At 40.3% G+C, this 19,429-nt stretch overlaps 1 long non-coding RNA gene across 12 annotated transcripts in view; it reads left to right on the top strand.

Annotated features, from left to right (window-relative positions):
• Positions 1-2,543: 2,543 nt before the first annotated feature.
• The window catches only part of LOC115493779 (uncharacterized), a 399,735-nt gene continuing 382,849 nt past the window's right edge, over positions 2,544-19,429 (top strand). For 4 of the 12 annotated variants that reach the window (XR_012053938.1, XR_012053936.1, XR_012053935.1 and 1 more), the window contains exons 1-2: positions 2,550-2,800; positions 3,930-4,065. This is a non-coding gene — a long non-coding RNA (uncharacterized lncRNA). Of the gene's footprint in view, positions 2,801-3,929; positions 4,066-19,429 lie in introns of all 12 variants that reach the window. The other 8 variants (XR_012053931.1, XR_012053937.1, XR_012053929.1 and 5 more) reach the window with 6 other exon arrangements.

Genomic DNA, 19,429 nt, shown 5'->3' with positions numbered 1-19,429 from the left:
AATAACTTATGGAAATAAATGTCTTACTGAGAGTCTGGCTACTGCAAGTCCAGTATATTGTCTCATATTGAGACATGCAGGCACAGAAAATACAAATCACAGAGAAACCAATTTTAATATTAGCTTATGTCCTTCTATCTTTAGAAAAATGTGGCCTTTTAGATTTTGTTTTGTTTCCATCTCTCTTTTCTTTTCTTTTCTTTTCTTTTCTTTTCTTTTCTTTTCTTTTCTTTTCTTTTCTTTTCTTTTCTTTTCTTTTCTTTTCTTTTCTTTTCTTTTCTTTTCTTTTCTTTTCTTTTCTTTTCTTTTCTTTTCCTTTTCCTTTTCCTTTTCCTTTTCCTTTTCCTTTTTTTTTTTCTTCTTATCTTCTATTTCTTTCTGGTATTTCATAAAGGTATGTCCCTAATTTATTTATAAGGGTAAGTCTTCAGAACAAGGTAGCATTACTGAGCTGGCTTACCAGTTCCTCTGTACACATAAATACATTCATAATTGATGGAATGATCTATAGTGTTGTGGCTAAAATAAACTTAAGGTCAAATCTCTGGGAGAGCAAATCTTGCCATTGTTCCTGATGAGAAATAAATACGTGCAGGAACTAAAAACTGTGGTTTTGAAAGGGAATAAAACCGAATGCATAAGGGCATTTTGAACAATTCATTCCAAAGTGAAAGTGCTTTTTCTTAGTTTTTCTTCATTGCCTTGATCTTCCTAAAACTGTTGTTGGGGCAGGTTAATGACTGACCTCTGAGGGAACCACATACCAGTCTTTGTTCCCTAGCAGTCAGGATCTTGCAGAGGCTTGAAATCTTTGAGGGAGAGAATAGGATTAAACTGCTGTATGAAGTCCAGCGCAGGTGATGATCAATGGGAGCACAGGAGTGAGTTTCTCAGGACACTCTCTCCCTTCCCCCACCAGCTGGAATTTATTTCCTTTACTGCAAAGTTACCTGATGGAGACGGCTGACTGTCAGTGATTGTTGTCAGATTAATTTCCCTTAAGCAGCCATTAAAAGCATTCAGTGTTAAAATCCCAATTAGATTTTAAAGGTTAGTGGTCATTTAAGATTTAAACATTGTATCAAGTGGTTAAAATCAGAAAGAATTAACTTTGACTTAACAGGGAGGCTCACAGTAAAGTCATATTTACATAAACTCAGCTTACTTGCCACTCTCCAATTTTCAAGGTGTCCAGCAAACTAAAGACGAATGTTTGATCGTGCAACGTGTGTGCACTGAGTAACCTCTGATAAACTGGTGTTTGCACGGGGAGTCCTTCGTACCTGCCTGTCCCAATGCCCAGCTGTACACCCATAAACGAAGCCACTGGTCCTAATATGCTACACTGACGGCAAGGTCCCTTTCCACGCAGACTTTTGCAGGGGATTAGCTTTCACTTTCTTGCAGTCTGAATCTGTGCTGCTTCAATCGGTGTAAAAATCCATTGCCACTGTGAAGACTGAGCTGCTGATGCGGAACATGGGTCCCCTCCTCATCCTCCCTGCTCGCCACATTCCCGGTCCCTTTGCGGAGACGCTGCCGCTCCCCCTGTGTCCCCTGTCCTGCCGCCACTGTTGCTCCTTCGGGTGGCTGAGCCTTTGCTACGACAAGGTTCAGATAAAGGGTCTGCAAGTTGACAGGTGACATTTCAGCAACGTTTTCTGCAGCCTTTCGAGGCTTCTGTATGGCTGCAAGCAGTTGTTATTATTCCTAAAGGTTTGGAGTCAACCTCCTTTTGTTCTCTTAGAACTTATGTACAAACCAGTTTATTAACAGGAGAATTAAAATGAGCAGAATTTCAATGAGAAGCATTGCAAGTGTCCCACCTGCCGGGCCTCAAACAGCTCCTCAGCAAAAGCCAAGTGAAGCACAACACAAAGCTGTAACTTGAGTTGCTCCAAGATTGCACTGATAGGGGTACCTGATGTCACATCTCCTCCACAGCCTGGAAGAGCTCCTATGCATGCGGGCTCTGAGGCCCACAGCTAGAGGTGCTGTGTGATGGAGATGAGGTAAAATATGGAGGAGCTGTAGTTTCAGACTGATGGTCGAGAGGCCATTTAATTCCCTGAAAAAAAAACAACTGCACTCCCCAACAGTTTAATGTCTACAAGGAGAGAAATTTATGTTTAAACCCAACCTGCGTCTCCTGCTGAGTCATAAAAAGAGCTACGCTGACTTTTGCCAAGGAGTCTTTGTCCCGAACTCTCCAAAACTAATGTAAAGAGTGGATCTAGGTAAACAACTTGCATTAAGTAGCAATCATATTCTCCCGCTGTGGGCCTAAGACACGCCATTAAGAATGTATCATCTCTTGAAGAACTGCAGTAAGAAAGTAATGAAGAATTTCACATGTGAAACAAACTTCCACTGCGAATTTGAGGGGATATTTTATTGAAATGCGCCAAATTATCAATATAATTGGGTATTCTGCAGTGTGGGAATCTTGCTGCTGAAAGCAGTGGGAAACTTCGAGGCTGAATGCGGTAAGTTTGTGAGCGTTGGCAGGGATTGTAAACCTTGCTGGAGCGCAGTGAAAAGCCCCTCATTCCTGCAGGAAAGAACTTTTCTAAAGTGCCTGCAAATGCATTGAGGATGGAAACAGAGACATCTCCATTCAAACAATGGGGAGCTGGCAAGGACCGAGCGCAACACCCGGCCCCCAAGGCCAGCGGGGGCCGAGCGGGAGCCGGCCGTGCGAACGCCGCCTTCCCACCGCCGGCCCGGGACAGCGCTCGGGGAAGCGGCGGCGACACCGGCGCGGACGCGGACAGCGCTCCCGCCCCACGCGGGAAGCGGGGTAGGGCGCTACCGGGAGCGGGGGAGGGTGATTCCCGGCGCTCCCGCCGCCTCCCGCTCCCACCCCCCGGCTCCCTCCGCCCCTCCCGGCCGCTGCCTTGGCCCGGGCGGCCCAGACTGGCCGGCGCCGGGCCCGTGACATCACCCATTCACACTGCGGCCCGGCTGGCGCCGCCGGGGCGGTCGCCGCGGCAACGCGGACGCGGATCCGCGGGCAATGACTTCCAGCTGCCCGCCCGCGGGAGCGCGCCCGGCGCGCCCCCGGCCCGCCGCGCCTCCCCGCGCTTCCCTCCCCTTCTCGGGTAGCCCTTTATCCCCCCACCCCCCCGCAGGTGTTTTACCTGCGCCCTACGCCATGGGGAAGGCTGCGGGACCAGAGGCGTCCGCGGGCGTGGGGGTCTCCCGAAGGTTGTGTGGTCTAAAAAATTCCACATTCACCATATACATATATATATATATTTATATATGTATAATATATATATATTATTACTGATTTTGCTGATTTCTACCGTATTCTCCTTAGGTGCTTTCTTCCCCCCCCCCCCCCCCCCCCCCCCAAACTGAAGAAAATAGATTCCTATAACCCATCTCCCATGCGGACTTCTGGTCTGACTTTTCGTTCGGACGCTCCTCTCCGCAAGCCTGTAATTGTGTGATCCCCTTTTTGAGGCGGTGGGAGGATTACATGCAAACAGCATACGGGGCTGCCGTGTGCTGAGTACTTCTGGAAACTGTTTTCTCTTTAGCTGCCCGAGCGTGAAGCATTTTTTAACCCAGTATTGTGGTCCAGTACATGAAAATCTTGATGCAGAATGTTTTGAAAGCTTAAAGGCTGTAGTCTTAACTCATCTGAAAAACTTAAAATGCTCGATTTCTCTGTGAAAGAGCTAGGGCTGATGTCAAACTTTGCAAATACCCTGTTTTATTGACCTAATAGATATGCTTCTATGCTTTGGGTTTGCTAAGAAAACTTTTGAAGTCTGAGTTCACTAAAAGTTGCAGCAGAAGCATCAGGAGTCAAATAAAACAAACCTACAGAGGAATGTTAGAACATTTTTGACTTTTGAAGCCGATAATGTGATTTTATGTATCTATACTTTTTTTTTTTTTTTTTTTTTAATGTGATTCAGGAACTTCTTATGCTACAGTTTGATACTGCTGCGGATTTGGCCCGTGTGACTTTCCAAAGTCCCAAAGGGACCCTGAGTCAAATGAAGGATTGGAAGTGAGAGAGCTTCCCAGGTTTTCTGTACAGCCCTCTGGCAGGTAGTTCACACTACTTCCTTTGAGAATGAATAGTTACTACCTATTGCTTGGAGTTTGTTGATTCACAGTTCCTACAGGAAACCATCTGTAAATATTAGGCTGTGTAATTTGTAGTGATATTAAACAAAGTGATGAGAATCCTACTTAAGAAAAAAATTGATAGCTTTCCATATGGTTCCAAAAAGCTTAACACCGATACTAGTTAGCATAGTGTAGGAACAGCACAGTTCTGACTCAATTAATCTGTAAAAATGAAGTCTTAGTGAAACATTAATTTTCCAAAATTACAGAATGTTTTAATGTGATTGTAATTGCCCCTCTGTGCTTTTAATTTTTTGCCATTGTTACAATGAATTATAACTCCTTGTAACCAAAATCTTTAGATGCGAAAAAGCCAGGCTAGTATGCTGGCATCCTATTATAAAGATGGTCTCTGTATAATGCAATCATAGCATATCCATTCTGATTTATGTGGATAACTTACACTGATTTGGGGGTTTCTTTTGCATCAGTATTGTGATCCTGTTGTGTCTCAGGTTCAGCCCTTTACATCTTTGCATCTTACCTTTCTATAATGTGTTTTCCTGGAGAGCTGCACTTAGATTGAGGACAGATGGAAGTGCTGGGTGTTGTACAAAGGAGGCACGGCAAACTCGCTTAAGGGGTGTTGGGGAGAGAAGCCCTGTGGAAACTCTGATGCGAGCTAAGGACTGTGTTGCAATGGTGTCTGATCAGCAGTTCCTCAGGACCCAGAGTGGCTCTGGACGTCTAGTACTGTGTATGTGCCTGGACAGACTCCAGCAACATTCCTACCCTATGGAACCAGCACATTAAGCCTTGCTCAACACCCTGTTTGGGTGTGTCTGTGCTGCGCTCCAGTTATCAGGAGTGCAGAGGAGCCCAGTGCAGCAGGTGTCCAGGCAGAGGCCTGATGCTGCATGGTGCTGAGCTGGAGGTACTGATTCAGCCTGAGCACAGCGCCTGCGTGCTCTGCTCCACAGTGCACAGAGAGGAGCTCAGGAGCAGTCCTGCATCCGGGCTCGATTTGTACCATGATCCACCAAAGCCCAGACTGAGTTCAGTCTGGGGTTAATAGCCCTAACTCCATCCCAAAGCCTCTCAAATCCATCTGGACTTTGCTACCTGATTCTCCTGGGAGCACAGTATAGGGATAATTGGGCAAGATCTACAAGATGCATTCATATTCTGTGCTACATGAAAGTGCTTGTATGGATGTGAATCTTTCAGTGGACTGGGCTGCAGCCTTAGCTAATGAACTCAATCAGACCTGAATTGGCTCTGCACAGAGCTCATCGTGTTGCGTCTGTTGCTTCACCATTCCTGATATACAACTCATCACGTGTAGGGTATATGCAGATTAGCTCTATCTGGTGTTGTAGGTGTAGATGCATAAGGTAAAATATGATTGGACACAAAATATTACTAAAGAATTAAGTGGAAAATTTGTAGAGAGAGTCTGAGTAGCATAAGGGGATTGTGTTAAAGACTAGGTCCATACCCTGGCAATTTACCATTAAATTTTCTTATGGGAAAAGGAGCAGGTCCATAGGAACATGGGATTTGCCATAGGAAAAAGTGACTGTAGTACTAAACTTCAACTGTACTTCTATGTTCCTTTTTTCAGTGTTTGTAATAGTTAGATATTTGTGTTCACTTCCATTGCATGCTACAGTTGTAATCTAGCAAAGTGCTTAAATTGTGTTCTTTAGAGCTTTACTGGATCAGGGCCATTTTCAGTACTTCCAAAAAGTAAAGGCTAAAGCATTCTCTGAAATCTTTGGCTAGAGATTGTCTAATATTATTCCTTACCCGTAAGGATCTTATCTTCACTCTCCCATAGGAACTGAAATAGCAAATGTCATGTATGCAGCCTTGGCAGACACTTTTGAACTTGGAGGACTTCTTTTGGTGAAGTAGTGTGGGCCAACATGCCTGAAACATGTTCAAAGCTTTTTATCATTCCTCATCCATTTGAAATACAAACAGACAATTCCCAGTTTCCAAAACAGGGCTAGACATATGTTGTGATGGTGGCAGTGACTCGATAAGGAAATATGGGAAGCATAGTCTTCAGCTGACTGTATAGAATGTGCTTTATCCAAGAAAGAAAGAATCCCTTAGTGTAAAAATAAAAGAAATCATTATATTGAAAATTTTTCATGTGCTAGGAACTGTTTATTGACTTTTTATTGATTCATAAACAGTCTTTGACACACTTTCCTTGTCAGTACTGCAAAATGCTTACCATGGTATATCAGTGACAGATATCTAAGTAAGAAATTTCTCTTAATCTTTGGAGTTTTTTTGTATTAGTAGGGCCTCATGACTCTTGCTTCTGATAACTGGAATGTATTCAAACATCCTGTCTTATTCTGAACCATTTTTTCTCTCCAGTTTTGCTTAGAAGCTAAAGGGAGCTAGGGTGCCAGTAAGTCCAAAGTTAATATTGGTTTTTGTGAGGTTACATTATCATGATCCCTTTATGCCCATTCAAGAAGGTAGAGGGCTAAAGGATGTATTTTCAGGCAGCCTGTGCTATGAACTATAGCACAGAGGATGAAGCTTCAGTGGAGCGTTCACAGAGAGAGCGCAACTCCATAGAGGAAGATGAGTTGAGGACTCAGCTGTGCTTCCCATGGCAGGCCAACTGACAAATTCCAAGACCCCTGTATGAGCCTGTTTGGAGACCCAGGTCATCTATAGAGTGTGGGATCTGTCTTTCTCATGGAAGACACAATAGTGTCAGTGCAGAGTCTCTTACTGTGGTTTATTTAAAGTATATTTGCTTCAGATTTTTCAGGATGCAAAAGTTTGTCAGATGTGCTGTTAGAGATTTGGGACAATTGTGCATGGTGCAACAAGCGTAGAACTGTCAGGTTTGACCTCACATGGTCTTTGTGAAGTTTTGTGAAGTAGTCTTAGAGAAGAGATATTGCTGGAGAGAATCTGGGGAATAGGAACAATTTTAGATTTCTCTTTGTTTTTGAAAGAGATTTGTTCCAGGCTTTAAATTGGGATAAGAAATGAAAAACAGCACATTTCTGTTACGTGTCATTGCATCCCTAGAATCACCCAATAAGTGGGCCTGGCCATGAGAGGGCTCATATTAACTTTATGAATTGAGTTAACTGAATTAAAAAATGTTTTTTGTGTGGTGTGGGCATGTATGGATACATAAAGTATTCAACCCCCTCAAAATTGAATACTATAATTACATATTTATTTTATTAATTATTAGTATTATTAATTACAGTGTGACTAGGATTGATTTGTGGAAAAAAATTCCAATTACTAAAAAAAATCAACTGCACTATTCTGGAATGAGTAGCGACAGGAAACTAAGATTTCAACTCTGACCTTGTAATTCCAGCCTGTTTATTGAACAACATTTTAATATTCCTTCTTAATAAGGTGGCCTATCCACCTAACTAAAGCTGGTATGTTAGTTTCATCAGGTTGGAATGATACATCATGGCTATAGAGTTCCCTTTTGGTGTCCTTCCTACTGTACGTCCTATGGGGTTCACAGCGGCCTCTGTACCCCCACTTCTTGAACAACCCTGAAAATGTAGTCAAATCTAGTAGTAGTCCATATAAATTTCCATTGAAAATTATGGAAAATGGCTACTGATATTCATAGGGGTCCTCAGAGGAAGAGCCAAGTTTCTTCTGCTGCATCTATGTATGTTTCAGCACTCCTAACATTCATCCTATCCAGTTGGCACACCACTGGATAGCTGTCTGGTCACTTCACCTGTGGAGTACAACCAGCTGGAGGTGACCCTAGCAACAGAATTCCATCCAGGGTATTCACAATGGAAGCATGGAAGCATTAGCAGCTGAAGTTTCCCTCTGGTGTTATATTCCTGTCCAGATCTGTCAACAAATGAAACTCTGTTGTCTGGAAGTTCTTACCTTGGTGGCCAGGATAGGGGCTAATGGAAATATGAAGGTACTGGTCAAGGCTGGGGAGAGAGGAGACTGGCCCCAGTAATGTGACCGAACAGTCTCACAGGAAGGGTGACATTATTGTGTTGTATATATTCTGAGTTAGAAACTCAGCCCTGCAAGATCAGCTTCCACTTCCTCTGCTCTGTCATGGCACACAGCACCCTTGAATGCCATGCTGCAGCAGAGATGTATGAGGTGCAGCACTTGGGTCACAACAACCCCAGGCAGTGCTGCAGGCTGGGGGAAGAGGGGCTGGAAATGAGCCAACAGTGTCCAGGTGGCCAAAAGGCCAATGGCATCCTCAATCACACAATCAGCAATGGTGCGGCCAGCAGGACCAGGGCAGTGATTGTCCCTCTGTACTTGGCACTGATGGGGCCACACCTCAAGTGCTGTGTTCACTTCTGGGCCCCTCCCCACAAGAAAGGCATTGAGGGGCTGGAGCATGTCCAGAGAAGGGGAACGGAGCTGGGAAAAGGTCTGGAGCACGGGCCTGATGAGGAGTGGCTGAGGGATCTGGGGCTGTTTAGCCTGGAGAAATGGAGGCTCAGGGGGGATCTTACCACTTTCTACAACTGCCTGAAAGGAGCCTGTAGTGAGCTGGGGGTCAGTCTAATCTCCCAAGCAGCAAGAGACAGGATGAGAAGTGGCCTCAAGTTGCATCAGTGGAGATTTAGACTGGATAATAGGAAAAAATTATTTGTGGAAAGGGTGGTCAGGCATTGAAACAAGCTGTCCATGGAATGGACATTACCATCCCTTGAAACATTAAAAAAAAAAAAAAAAGTGGTTGTGGCACTCTAGGGACATGGTTTAGTGGTGAATATGGCAGTATTGGGTTAGCAGTTGAACTCAATTATCATATAGGTATTTTCCAACCTAAACAGTTCTATGATTCTAAGTCAATAAACCCCATCACTGCTGTGCAGGAAGCAGGGACAGGCAAAATTAAGGTAAGTTGAATCCCCCTGACACCTGCTGGACTACCCAACAGTACCTATGGGCACTCTGGACTCTAGACTCTGGACACTGATCTGCATGATATATTGCCAGAATTTCTCTTAGCATTTCTTTTAGGTGAAATCCTGAGAGAAAAAAAATATTGAGTGGTTGGTGAAGCCAGCAGATAGGGAGGAACTCTGCATAACATGGGGGCAGAGGCTGACTTGGTTATCCTAAAGGTCATCCTGCTGGACTACAAGGAAGTGCAGTGTCAGCAGAAGAGCCCAGCTAATAACTAGGGTCCTGTCTTAACAGAGCCGTAGCTACTCCTGTGACAGAGGTAATTGGCTCCACACTGAAATACTGAGGCTATTAACAGTTTTCCTATTTGAGAGAGGAGGAAGAGTAGATAATTTTTTTCACAGTACAGTTTACTTTATTTAGTAGGGGTTTTGTTTGTTTTCTGTTCTTCCTTCAGGGAATAATGGAGACTTTTCTTTCAACCCTCAGGGATCTAATAACATATATACAGACTTTGTTTTTCTCTGGCCAACCCATGCTGGACGATTTTTTTCCTAGGGATCAGCATTTCCAGTGCAGATTTAAAATGCTGAAGTTAAAAGTGTGTGGCTGGTTATCTTAATATATGACAAATGCTGTGCGTATTTTCTCTAATGGACCTTTCTCCTTCCCTTCCTTCCTGCCTCCCCATTTCTCTTTTCCTCTAGAGGACACTTCAGAACGGTGGTTATGGCAGATGTTTTGAGGTTAATAACTTTTGAGAAAGTGGGTCTACCCATAGTTCTTAATTTTGAATAGACTTGTCCTTAAATGTGACTTTGCACACAGATCACATGTAAAATCAGAACCTTCATGTAGAACTTGTTCCAGATTTTCATGAAGATTTTAACTGTCTGAAGTTAAATTTTGTTTTTCTAGCTATTAAAGTAAAAACTGCTTTTAGCATTTCAAAGAACTTAGTTAGCTTCCTTTCAGATGTGACTACTGTGATTCCAGTTTGAGTGACAGATAAACGCAGATGATGCAGACAGTAATCTGATCAGAGCAATAAACTCTCAAAAGAAGACAAGACAAAGCTTGGTGTGTTAGAAGAGGCATCTCAACCTTTAATCTAGCTTTTGTTTAGGTTTCTTCAATATAATTTGTTCTTAAGACTGGAGCAAGAACAAGAGAATTATTATTTTTTCTTGGAGTTGTAATTAATTTTGATTGATTAAAGACTTTTCGTTGGCCAGGCTACCCTCTTCAAATACCTTATTTGAAAAAGACAAGATCCTTCCTTGCTGCTGTGACTTTGTATTTTCTAAAAACTTGACAGAATTTTTATTTCAGTAGATGGCAGAGTTCTGGTTGAGGTCATTAAGATAAGGGAAGCTTAAAAATCTGCTTTTGTCTAGAAACTCTTGCTCTTACAGTCCAGCCTTCTTAGAAGCCGATTCATTGCAGTCTGAAACTGCAAAGAAGAAAGAAATTGTAATTTGTGTTTGTCTGCATATACATAAATATACTTCTAAAGGACACCACTTTATGCTATTTTTCTCTTAATTTTCCCCAAAACTTTTTACTTGTTTGGTTATGCAGCGTTGTCTCTGTTCCAAAAAACAGATTACACAGTGGTCATCCATGTATTTAGATAAGTAAACCTGTTCTAATTAATATTTTGAGTATAAATTCCTACTCATATAATTATGATTTATTAGATATTAATCTATAGTTATGCATTAGCAATCTTTAATGACTCATTTTCTTTCTAAAGCTTGTGGGGGAAAATAGCTGCACTTAAATACTTACAGAGAGTAATTCAGAAATTAGACTTACTCATAAAATTATATTAATTGTCCATGAGCTCTTGGCACAGATTTAATGTAAAACTGAGAACCTGTAAGTTGGGGTCAATTAGGGGTGATTGTGAAAATAGCTTATTTAGTTGTTTTGGCCAAGTCAGCTAACTTAGTTGTGTCCTATGGTCATTATTCAATTCAGCACCCTAAAATCTATCCTAATAGCAAAGCATCCATTGTCTTCAACCGTGGAAACTCTGGTGAAAATACCAGGAGTAAAGCACACATTTAGTATTCTGCATCTTTTTGGCCTTCAGAACCTAAACATAAGTGGAGTGTATTTATGTGAGTTGCATAGATGTGCTTACATGTGTATATATAATACAGTAAAAGTGCAGTCACATTCTGAATGTGTTTACCCTGTATCTTTGTAACTTTTAAACATCAGCTACCTTTAGTCCATTGGTTCAACAAGACCAGGTCTCTTGACAGCAATTCTTAATAACTTCAAGCAGAATTTGGACATCTGTCATTTGATCAAGTATAAAGAATGAAATCTTTAAATCTGGTTGGTTGATTGGTTGGTTGAGACTTTTTTGGGTGGGGTTTGGAGTGGAGGGGTAGGTAGTAAATGAAGAGGCGTGTCCACCAAAAATTTTTCCACTGCCCTTAGATATCCCATATTTTTACTGGAGTGACCATTCAAGAAGTATTCATTTGGATATCATGAAGTAAAGCATATCCCCCTCTCCTACCTCCAGTTTTCAGACATCCACACCATATGTCTACCTCTTCCTCTTTTTCTGTCTTCCTTTCCCACACCTTCTTTTTGTATAAGTTTGATCCCTAAATGATCCTGGCCCAAGGTCTGTGATGGACAGCCTAGCAATTTGCAGATTTAATGTCATTTGCTTTGATCTCTAAGAAGTCAACAGGAGGGCTATGCAATCCTATAAATATCAAGAGCAGATATTGTAAATTAGTCCAAATCCAGTCAGTTGCTGAACTGAAAATCACTGTGACATAAACATGATATTAGGTGAGACATACTACTTAATGTCAGGTTTTGCAGTATTTTTGCATGTGTTGAGTTTAATTTCTTTCTTTTTTTTTTTTTTTTTTTTTTTTTTTTTTTGAGAACTGGAAACATAAGTTAGTAGGAAACCCAGATTTAGCTTCAGAAATTGTGAGATATGTGAAGCACTCCTGACTGGAAGTAGAGAAAGTCTGGAAGTTTTAGAACTGTTTTGCCATTGAATGATTATGTTACAATAGCAGTGCATGATGACACCATGTTCTTCAGGCATGTGCTTTTTAGTTCTTTGAATAAAATACCCATTTTTCACTTACTAACCTTCCTCCCTAACCACTCTAGACCACAGCATTACAGACTGAATTTCACACATATATGTGAGGACGCTTGAGTTCTAATTGTACATATGTACTCCCATGTGAAAAAGTGGGGAGTGCTATCAGGAATACAGGCATGATTTAGTGTCATTGTATATGAATGAGCAAACTGTAAGTACTGTACGGATGACCTTTAAGCAAAATGAGAATTCCTTAGGGCTACCAGCCATGATTTTCAGAAAAAGCATCATAGTGTTGCTGTTAAGATTATTAGCTTCTTTAGAGATTTGTCAGCATGGATAAACCAAAAAACCTCAAGTCATTTGGCATACTAGCAAATTCCAGTGACTGTACTTAGCAGAAACTAAAGGAGATAACCCCAAATCTTATGATACCCTTGCATGCCTCTGCATTATGTTCTGTGAGGATAGAGTGTTTTTCTTTAAATCTTTGCATGTAAGACTGTAAATTCAGAAGAAGGATTTCTATACTAAACACCAGATTTAAATACTTAAAGCTGCACAAAATGGTGTCAGTAATGCATGGATCAACCTACTGACAGGCTGCAGAACTCTTGCTTGCTCTAACTGGTGCAGGTCTTAATTGTCTCAGTGTGCTAATCACTAATAGCAATATGGAAAATGCCTGACAGCCTGGAATCAGCAGTGATTTTTCATTGAGAGAATCATCTTGGCATTTTGAGGTGGTTATAAATCTACTATGTGTATATGTATATATGATGCTATTGCTTCTGCTTTTTATACAGATAAAATTAATTTTGTACAGATGTATTACTGATTTTAGGCTCCAGGTTGTTTTCTGTCACTCAGTTCAGGGAATTATTGCTTATATATATGCAGCTGTGGAAGAGAAGCAGTCAGATTCTCAACAGTTATGAGGACAGAGTCTAAAATGAGTCACACTGGAATTTGACTATTTCTTATAGCAACTTGTCAAAACACTGGATTGTAATACAAAGATTGCAGGAATACTTTCTGCACATGTAGAATGTGCTTTTCCTTTTGTTAAGTTTCAAAGAATAGAATAAAAAATATGGACACAGTCATCTGAATTTTTTCTTTAGATCAGAAAATGTAATATTTTGTTCAAACATTTTAATAGAACAATTATTCTTTTGTTTTTAAATAAAATTTTCGAGTGAATAACTGCTTGTGACAGGTACATTTTGAACAGCCGTAGAAAATTAAGTCTTTCTCTACTATATCATATAACAGCATCAGTCAAAGATTTCTTTATCTATCATCTTTAGGTATCACAGCTTTCCTTTGGAGTGACCATTCCTAAAAGTAAAAGAAAGTAGTAATAGGTAGTAATAGCAAAATCCCCCCACCCCTTTTTTTTTTTTTCTGAGGTTGGTTATTGTCTGCTAGGATAGTTGATGCTTCTTCACCTTGAACTATACTGAGATTGCTGGCTCACCTCTTGTCCTTGAAGAGGAAGAACACGAGAACATTTGACCTGGGTTACATTCTGAAATAATGATCTTGAAATACAAGACCAATATTGGGGTGCCATTCTGCTGTTATTTTTGCTGCAATTAGCATCTAAAATACAAAATAAACAGTGTTCTCCAGTTCTTTTCCTCCCATGCCTGTCATTCACAGTGTACAAAGGTTTAGTGCAATCTCCTTTAATAACAGGAATAGAAAAAGGAAAAAATAGCTACATGCTTATTAGAAACAAAATCAATTATTACTTTTAAAAACTACCTGCTTTCAATTAAGCAGGAAATTATCTAACCGGTTACTTAATTTGCTCTGGCTGGCGGTCTCTCAACTGCTTTATGCTGAGTGGAGCATGAAATTAAATATGTAACAACTATCCTAATGGTTTTTTTTTTTGAAAACCAGCATTTTGAAATATTATTTTGCATAGTTTCAAGAGAAATAATGACACAAAAATAAATTACTACTGCTTCAATGCATTTGATATTTAAAAGAAAGATATTACTTAATTGTTGATTCTCTTATTCTGAATAATAACAAAACAATCTTTGGTTTGAGCGATGCAGATCTATACTTGGGAATTGGGTTATTTGTTTAGGTGGTTGTCTTCCCCCCTGCTTTCAGATTGTGTGAGTGAAATCATTGTTGTTCATCTCTTGCTGCTTCAAGTGTTAAGATCCATCCCATGGGGAACATTTCTGTGTACAGACTGCCTTTTGGTAAAATTTTTGTAGGAATCTTCAATATATTTTTAAATTTTCTGTTTGCTGGATCATTCTCATGATACAGCTTCTGTATCCCAATTGAAACCCATGCTTTTTTACTGCTTAAGAGTAATTTTCCATTTCAGAGGAAATCCCTTGGCGTTCAATACTGGCTCACATAAATGCCTTTTAAAAAAACTCAATTGGGAGCCTGATGCAGAATGTGTCTGATTTTGTCTTAGGAGAGAGGTGAAGCCAATGGTCCCAGATTAGGTGTGTCAAAGTACTTGAATCATCGAGTTGTTTGTGTATATTAGCATCAGCCCCCCATCCCTCTCCCGGCCCCAAAATTTCACAAGCATTTACAATGGCAGAATGATCCACAAATTTGCACCATGTAAACTTGGCTATGCTTCCATCCAGGAAATTATATTTAGATTTGAATTTAATGCCTTTGATTTGATTAACTTTGTGACACAAATCCACAGACTTCATTATATTTATCACTGTATAAACTTCACTGTATTTATCCCTTTCAGTTTTATTTAGATTTGACAATAGAGAAAAATTTATACTATAATCCTAAATCAGAATGACTGTTTTTTTTTACTGTATCAGCTACATGGATCATGGGAATTTTCCTTTTTCAACAACAGTTAATAAAAAAAAAATCTAGTGCCATAATTATGATTTGGGAGGCAGTAACTCATCACATTCCCACATAACCAGGTATAGGCTATTTTGTTCTTCAGCTGGGCTTTAATGCTATCCAGATTACAAAGAAAATGTGTCATTTTGTAGATTCTCTAATTGACACATTTTTGTTCTTGTGAAAAAAATTGTAAATTTGAGCCTCAGAAGCAGTAAAATTGTTGGTCTTTTCTTTGAATCTTGGCTCAGACACTCATTGTCTGCTGTAACTTTTGAAAAAGCTTTGAAATCTGGTAGAAAATGGTGGGTCTTCCACAAAGTAATCTCACTCTTAGATTGCAGGAGTGATGGTTGTGATAGCAGCTGCCTGCATCATATGAAAATTACTTAGTGTTGTTAGTTGGCCATTAGTCTGCCAGGCCATTACATTTTGTTTCTTGAATGGAAGACACTTTAGAAATAAAAAAAAAAAAAAAAAAAAAAAAAAAAAAAAAGCCCTGATTAAGTTGAGTTGGAATAAAAAAAGAATGTCTGTTTTTTCATTTGTGTTTAGGCCCCTTTACCCCTCTGTATCATGCAATTGAGAAGCTGTCTCCAATTCCTCAGTGATCTAAAATGACTTTTGTGTTCCAGTGACAACTTGAGGAAAAAAGAGGCAAAAACCCCCCAACTTGAGGAAATTACCCCAGACATTTGACGTACTTCGAGCAGCATCCCTATATGTCACCCCAATTTTCTCAGAGTTCCCCAGACACAATCTTGAGGGAAAGTCACCTTTCCTTATTCATATCTTTGGCATCAATTTTCTCTCACCGTAGCCTGCAGTGAGAATCACTGAGCTGAAAAGCAGCCTGCTCCCCCAGTGATGCCTTCCCTGGAAGTTGATGGTGTCCTGTCAGCAGCTCAGCCAGACAGAACCACCGGCGCCATCTTCATTAGGAGAAAAGCTAATATAAACAAATAAAGGCGTTAGTGGAGATAGCAGAGTGAGGGGATTACTGAAAAATGCCTTGCAGAGTCCGTTGCTATGCCTTTAGTTTTAAAAATATATAAATGTTATATGAATCTCAAATCCGCTTTTATTTACATAAAATATTTATACACCAAGCAAGACAATTTCACAACTTTAAAATGTATTTTCCTGTTAGATTAATCTTTTCATATGCTAACAACAAGTAAACATTTTCATACTCTCCACTACATGAATGTGGCTAAAAGCTTCCTTGTTATTTTATAGTTACAGCATTTCAAATGTATCTTTTTTTTGACGTGGTTAGGCAGCCTGCCAGTTTTACCACTAAATTATAGCAGAGAAAACACTCAGTAGAATTTGATTAGATTTCTTCCTTCTCCCCATGAGTAAGGCAAAGCAAATTTATGTTTAAAATGCAAGCTGGGTTCTGAAGGATTGAATATAGATCTGTATTTCTAGTGTTAAAAATGCAGGCAAGTTTTGTAGCAGAAAATAGATATTTTTAATAGCGCTGCTTTATATTACTGTTGTATTTTGTTCCATCACTGTCTGTAGAATGATAGAAACATATTAGGCAATACCAAATTTAAGATTTGTATATCAGAGAATTACAGATTAATCTGTCCTTATCTTTGCTCCTACTGAACTATTATATTAATAGAATCATAGAATGGCTCAGGTTGGAAGGGACCTTAAAGATCATCTAGTTCCAATCCCCTGCCTTGGGCAGGGACACCTTGCACTAGACCAGGTTGCTCAGAGCCCCATCCAACATGGCCTTGAACACTTCCAGGGATGGGACATCCATGACTTCCCTGGGCAACTACAAGTGCTTCAGTCCCTCACAGTAAAGATTTTTTTCCTAATACCTGATCTAAATCTACTTTTTTCCAGTTTAAATAAATTCTCCATTGTTCTGTCTCTACATGCTCTTGTAAAAAGTCCCTCTCCATCTTTCCTGAAGGCTCCCTTCAGGTACTGAAAGGCCACAGTTAGGTCACACCAAGGCTTTCTCTTCTCCAGGCTGAACAAACCCAATCCTTTCAGCCTTTCCTCACAGGAGAGGAGCTCCATATCCGTGGTCATCTTGTTGGCCTCCTCTGGGCTTACTCCAATAGGTCAATGCTATTCCTGTGCTGGGGACCCCAGAGTTGGATGGAATGTGCCAGGTGGGGTCTCACCAGAGCAGAGCAGAGGGGCAGAATCCCCTCCCTCACCCTGCTGACCACGCTGCTTTGGATGCAGCCCAGGATACAATTGGTTTTCCGGGCTGGGAGCACACACTGCTGGGTCATGTCTGGCTTCTTACCCACCAGTACTCCCAAGCCCTTCTTGGCAGAGCTGCTCTCAATCCATTCATCTCCCAGCCTATACTGATAAGGGGGATTGTCCCAACGTGTGTGCGGCACCTTATATTTGATCTTGTTAAATTTCATGAGATTCCTGTGGGCCCACTTAGTGAGTTTGTCTGGATTCCTCTGGAAGACATCCCATACTTCAGGTGTGACGTTCCCATAAAGACTGGATACATCCCAACCAGTTGCAAGCATTTACCCAAGAGAACCGATTCAGGTGCACATTATCTGTAGATAGTACTTCTAAGGAGAAAGGCTGTGTTTAGCTGACCTGTGAGTATGTCGTGGGGTGTAGATACACTGTTTGTGGTAATTGGGAATGGGGCTGGGACCGAGCCTCATCTCCAGCAGGCTACAGCTGTGAAATGCAGGGGAACAGCATTGGAGGTAATGAGATATGGAGTGCCCAGGTGCACTGACCAATCACCAAAGGAAAAAGAAGGCACACAGGTGCAATGCATGAACATGAGATATATAATAGGCTGGGCTAAAGAACAGGAAGGGTGGGTACTTTCAGCCCTCTGAAGTGGTGTTACTTTTCATGGGTAGCTGCTTGAAGCATTCTGAAGTGGTATGGTGTTACTCTGTATGGGCTGATGCTTTCTGATGTTGTGTGGTATTACTCTGTATTGTGACTGTCTCAACTCTGACATATGCTGAGGCATATACTGCAACAGTGGGGTATGTTTCCAAGCCATAAGATTGATTTGTCTAAATCAAATGTCTAGTTGGAGCAAGCTGTGGTGCCTCCTCACCCAGAAGGTCAGGTTTCCTTCTTGCTGTAGTCAGGGTAGAATGGGAGAAGAGATCATATGTGCCTGATTCTGACCTGATACAGAGTTGACAGCATCTGAGACTGGCAGTTAGGAATCATTCCCAGGTACGCAGATGATTGTCCAAAGATCTTCAGTGGGCTGAACTGCCTTGGTGTCTGTCTTCTGCCATGAACTATGGGCAGACTTAGTTTCTAGACCTTATTTTATATCTTAGCATTCAAGCTGCTAATTTGTATTCCTAGGTTGGGTGATTTGTGAATTACAAATGCCAGTGACCAAAGCCCTTTCAACAGATGTTTCTAAAGGACCATATCCAGTGTTCCCTTATATGTTTCGTAGAAAACTACACGAACAATTAACTCATAAGTGTGAATTATCATTATAGCAACATGAAAACAAGCTTCTTTATATTATAGTCATTACTCAGTAGTACTGTTTTCATAATGTACTTATATCCTTTAAGGACAGGAGAGACCATTGTGAACCACTATTCCATAATGTATACCAAGGAATTTTAGTCATTAGTCTCTGCAGAAGCCCATTCTGGTGATTAGTTGAGTTTAAGTATGTATTTTACAAAAAATTGTGCAAAAGCTTAAGATGGATATAACTGCTTATTTAATTCCCATTCTAAGATGCAAGCACAATAGCTGTATAGAAGTCCCTTATAGCCTGTAAATCCTTTATAGGAACAGAAGAGTTCAGAATCTGACAATTATAAGTCCAGCACATTACACAAATGATCTTTAAAAATGTGCATTTGTTGCTGCTTACAATGTGTGTTTTTAGTATTAAAGTGAACCGACATATGTGTTCATAGTTATTCATAGTTCTCTCACCTACTTCAAAGCAAATTGATTAAATCAGTAACTTTACTGAATATAATTTTATCTACTCTATATAGATATGACATTAAACAAATTTTAATTTTTTCCTTTGTATGAGAATGTTCCTAATAATTAACAAAGTTTAATAAATGTGACTGATATGATATGTCTGATTCATTTAATTAGGGAAAAACATTCTGTAAAACATGGACAGTTGATGTAAAAATATTTCATCAGGATTGGCTTGGCTCTTAGGTTAAAATACACTAATGTAGGAGGAAGAGAGCTTCTATTGTATTTTTTTTATAAACCCCATGAAAATCTTTTGATTTTCAGTTTGAAAAATACTTAAAGATTTGTTTTAGAAAATATTCAGCAATACATCAGCTGGCTGTGCAAATGGTAAAAACAGTGAGTCAGTAAACTGCACTAGCTTACTTGTCATTAGCAGAGAGGTAGTGTATATAGCACAGCATGGGTTACTTATTCATACATTGTAAACAGCTTTCATGACAATGGACTGATCCAAATCCTGTTGGCATCAGC

This window comes from Taeniopygia guttata, chromosome 2, assembly GCF_048771995.1.
Source record: "Taeniopygia guttata chromosome 2, bTaeGut7.mat, whole genome shotgun sequence".
NCBI classification, from domain to species: Eukaryota; Metazoa; Chordata; class Aves; order Passeriformes; family Estrildidae; genus Taeniopygia; species Taeniopygia guttata.
This window is presented reverse-complemented; position numbering and strand designations above follow the sequence as displayed.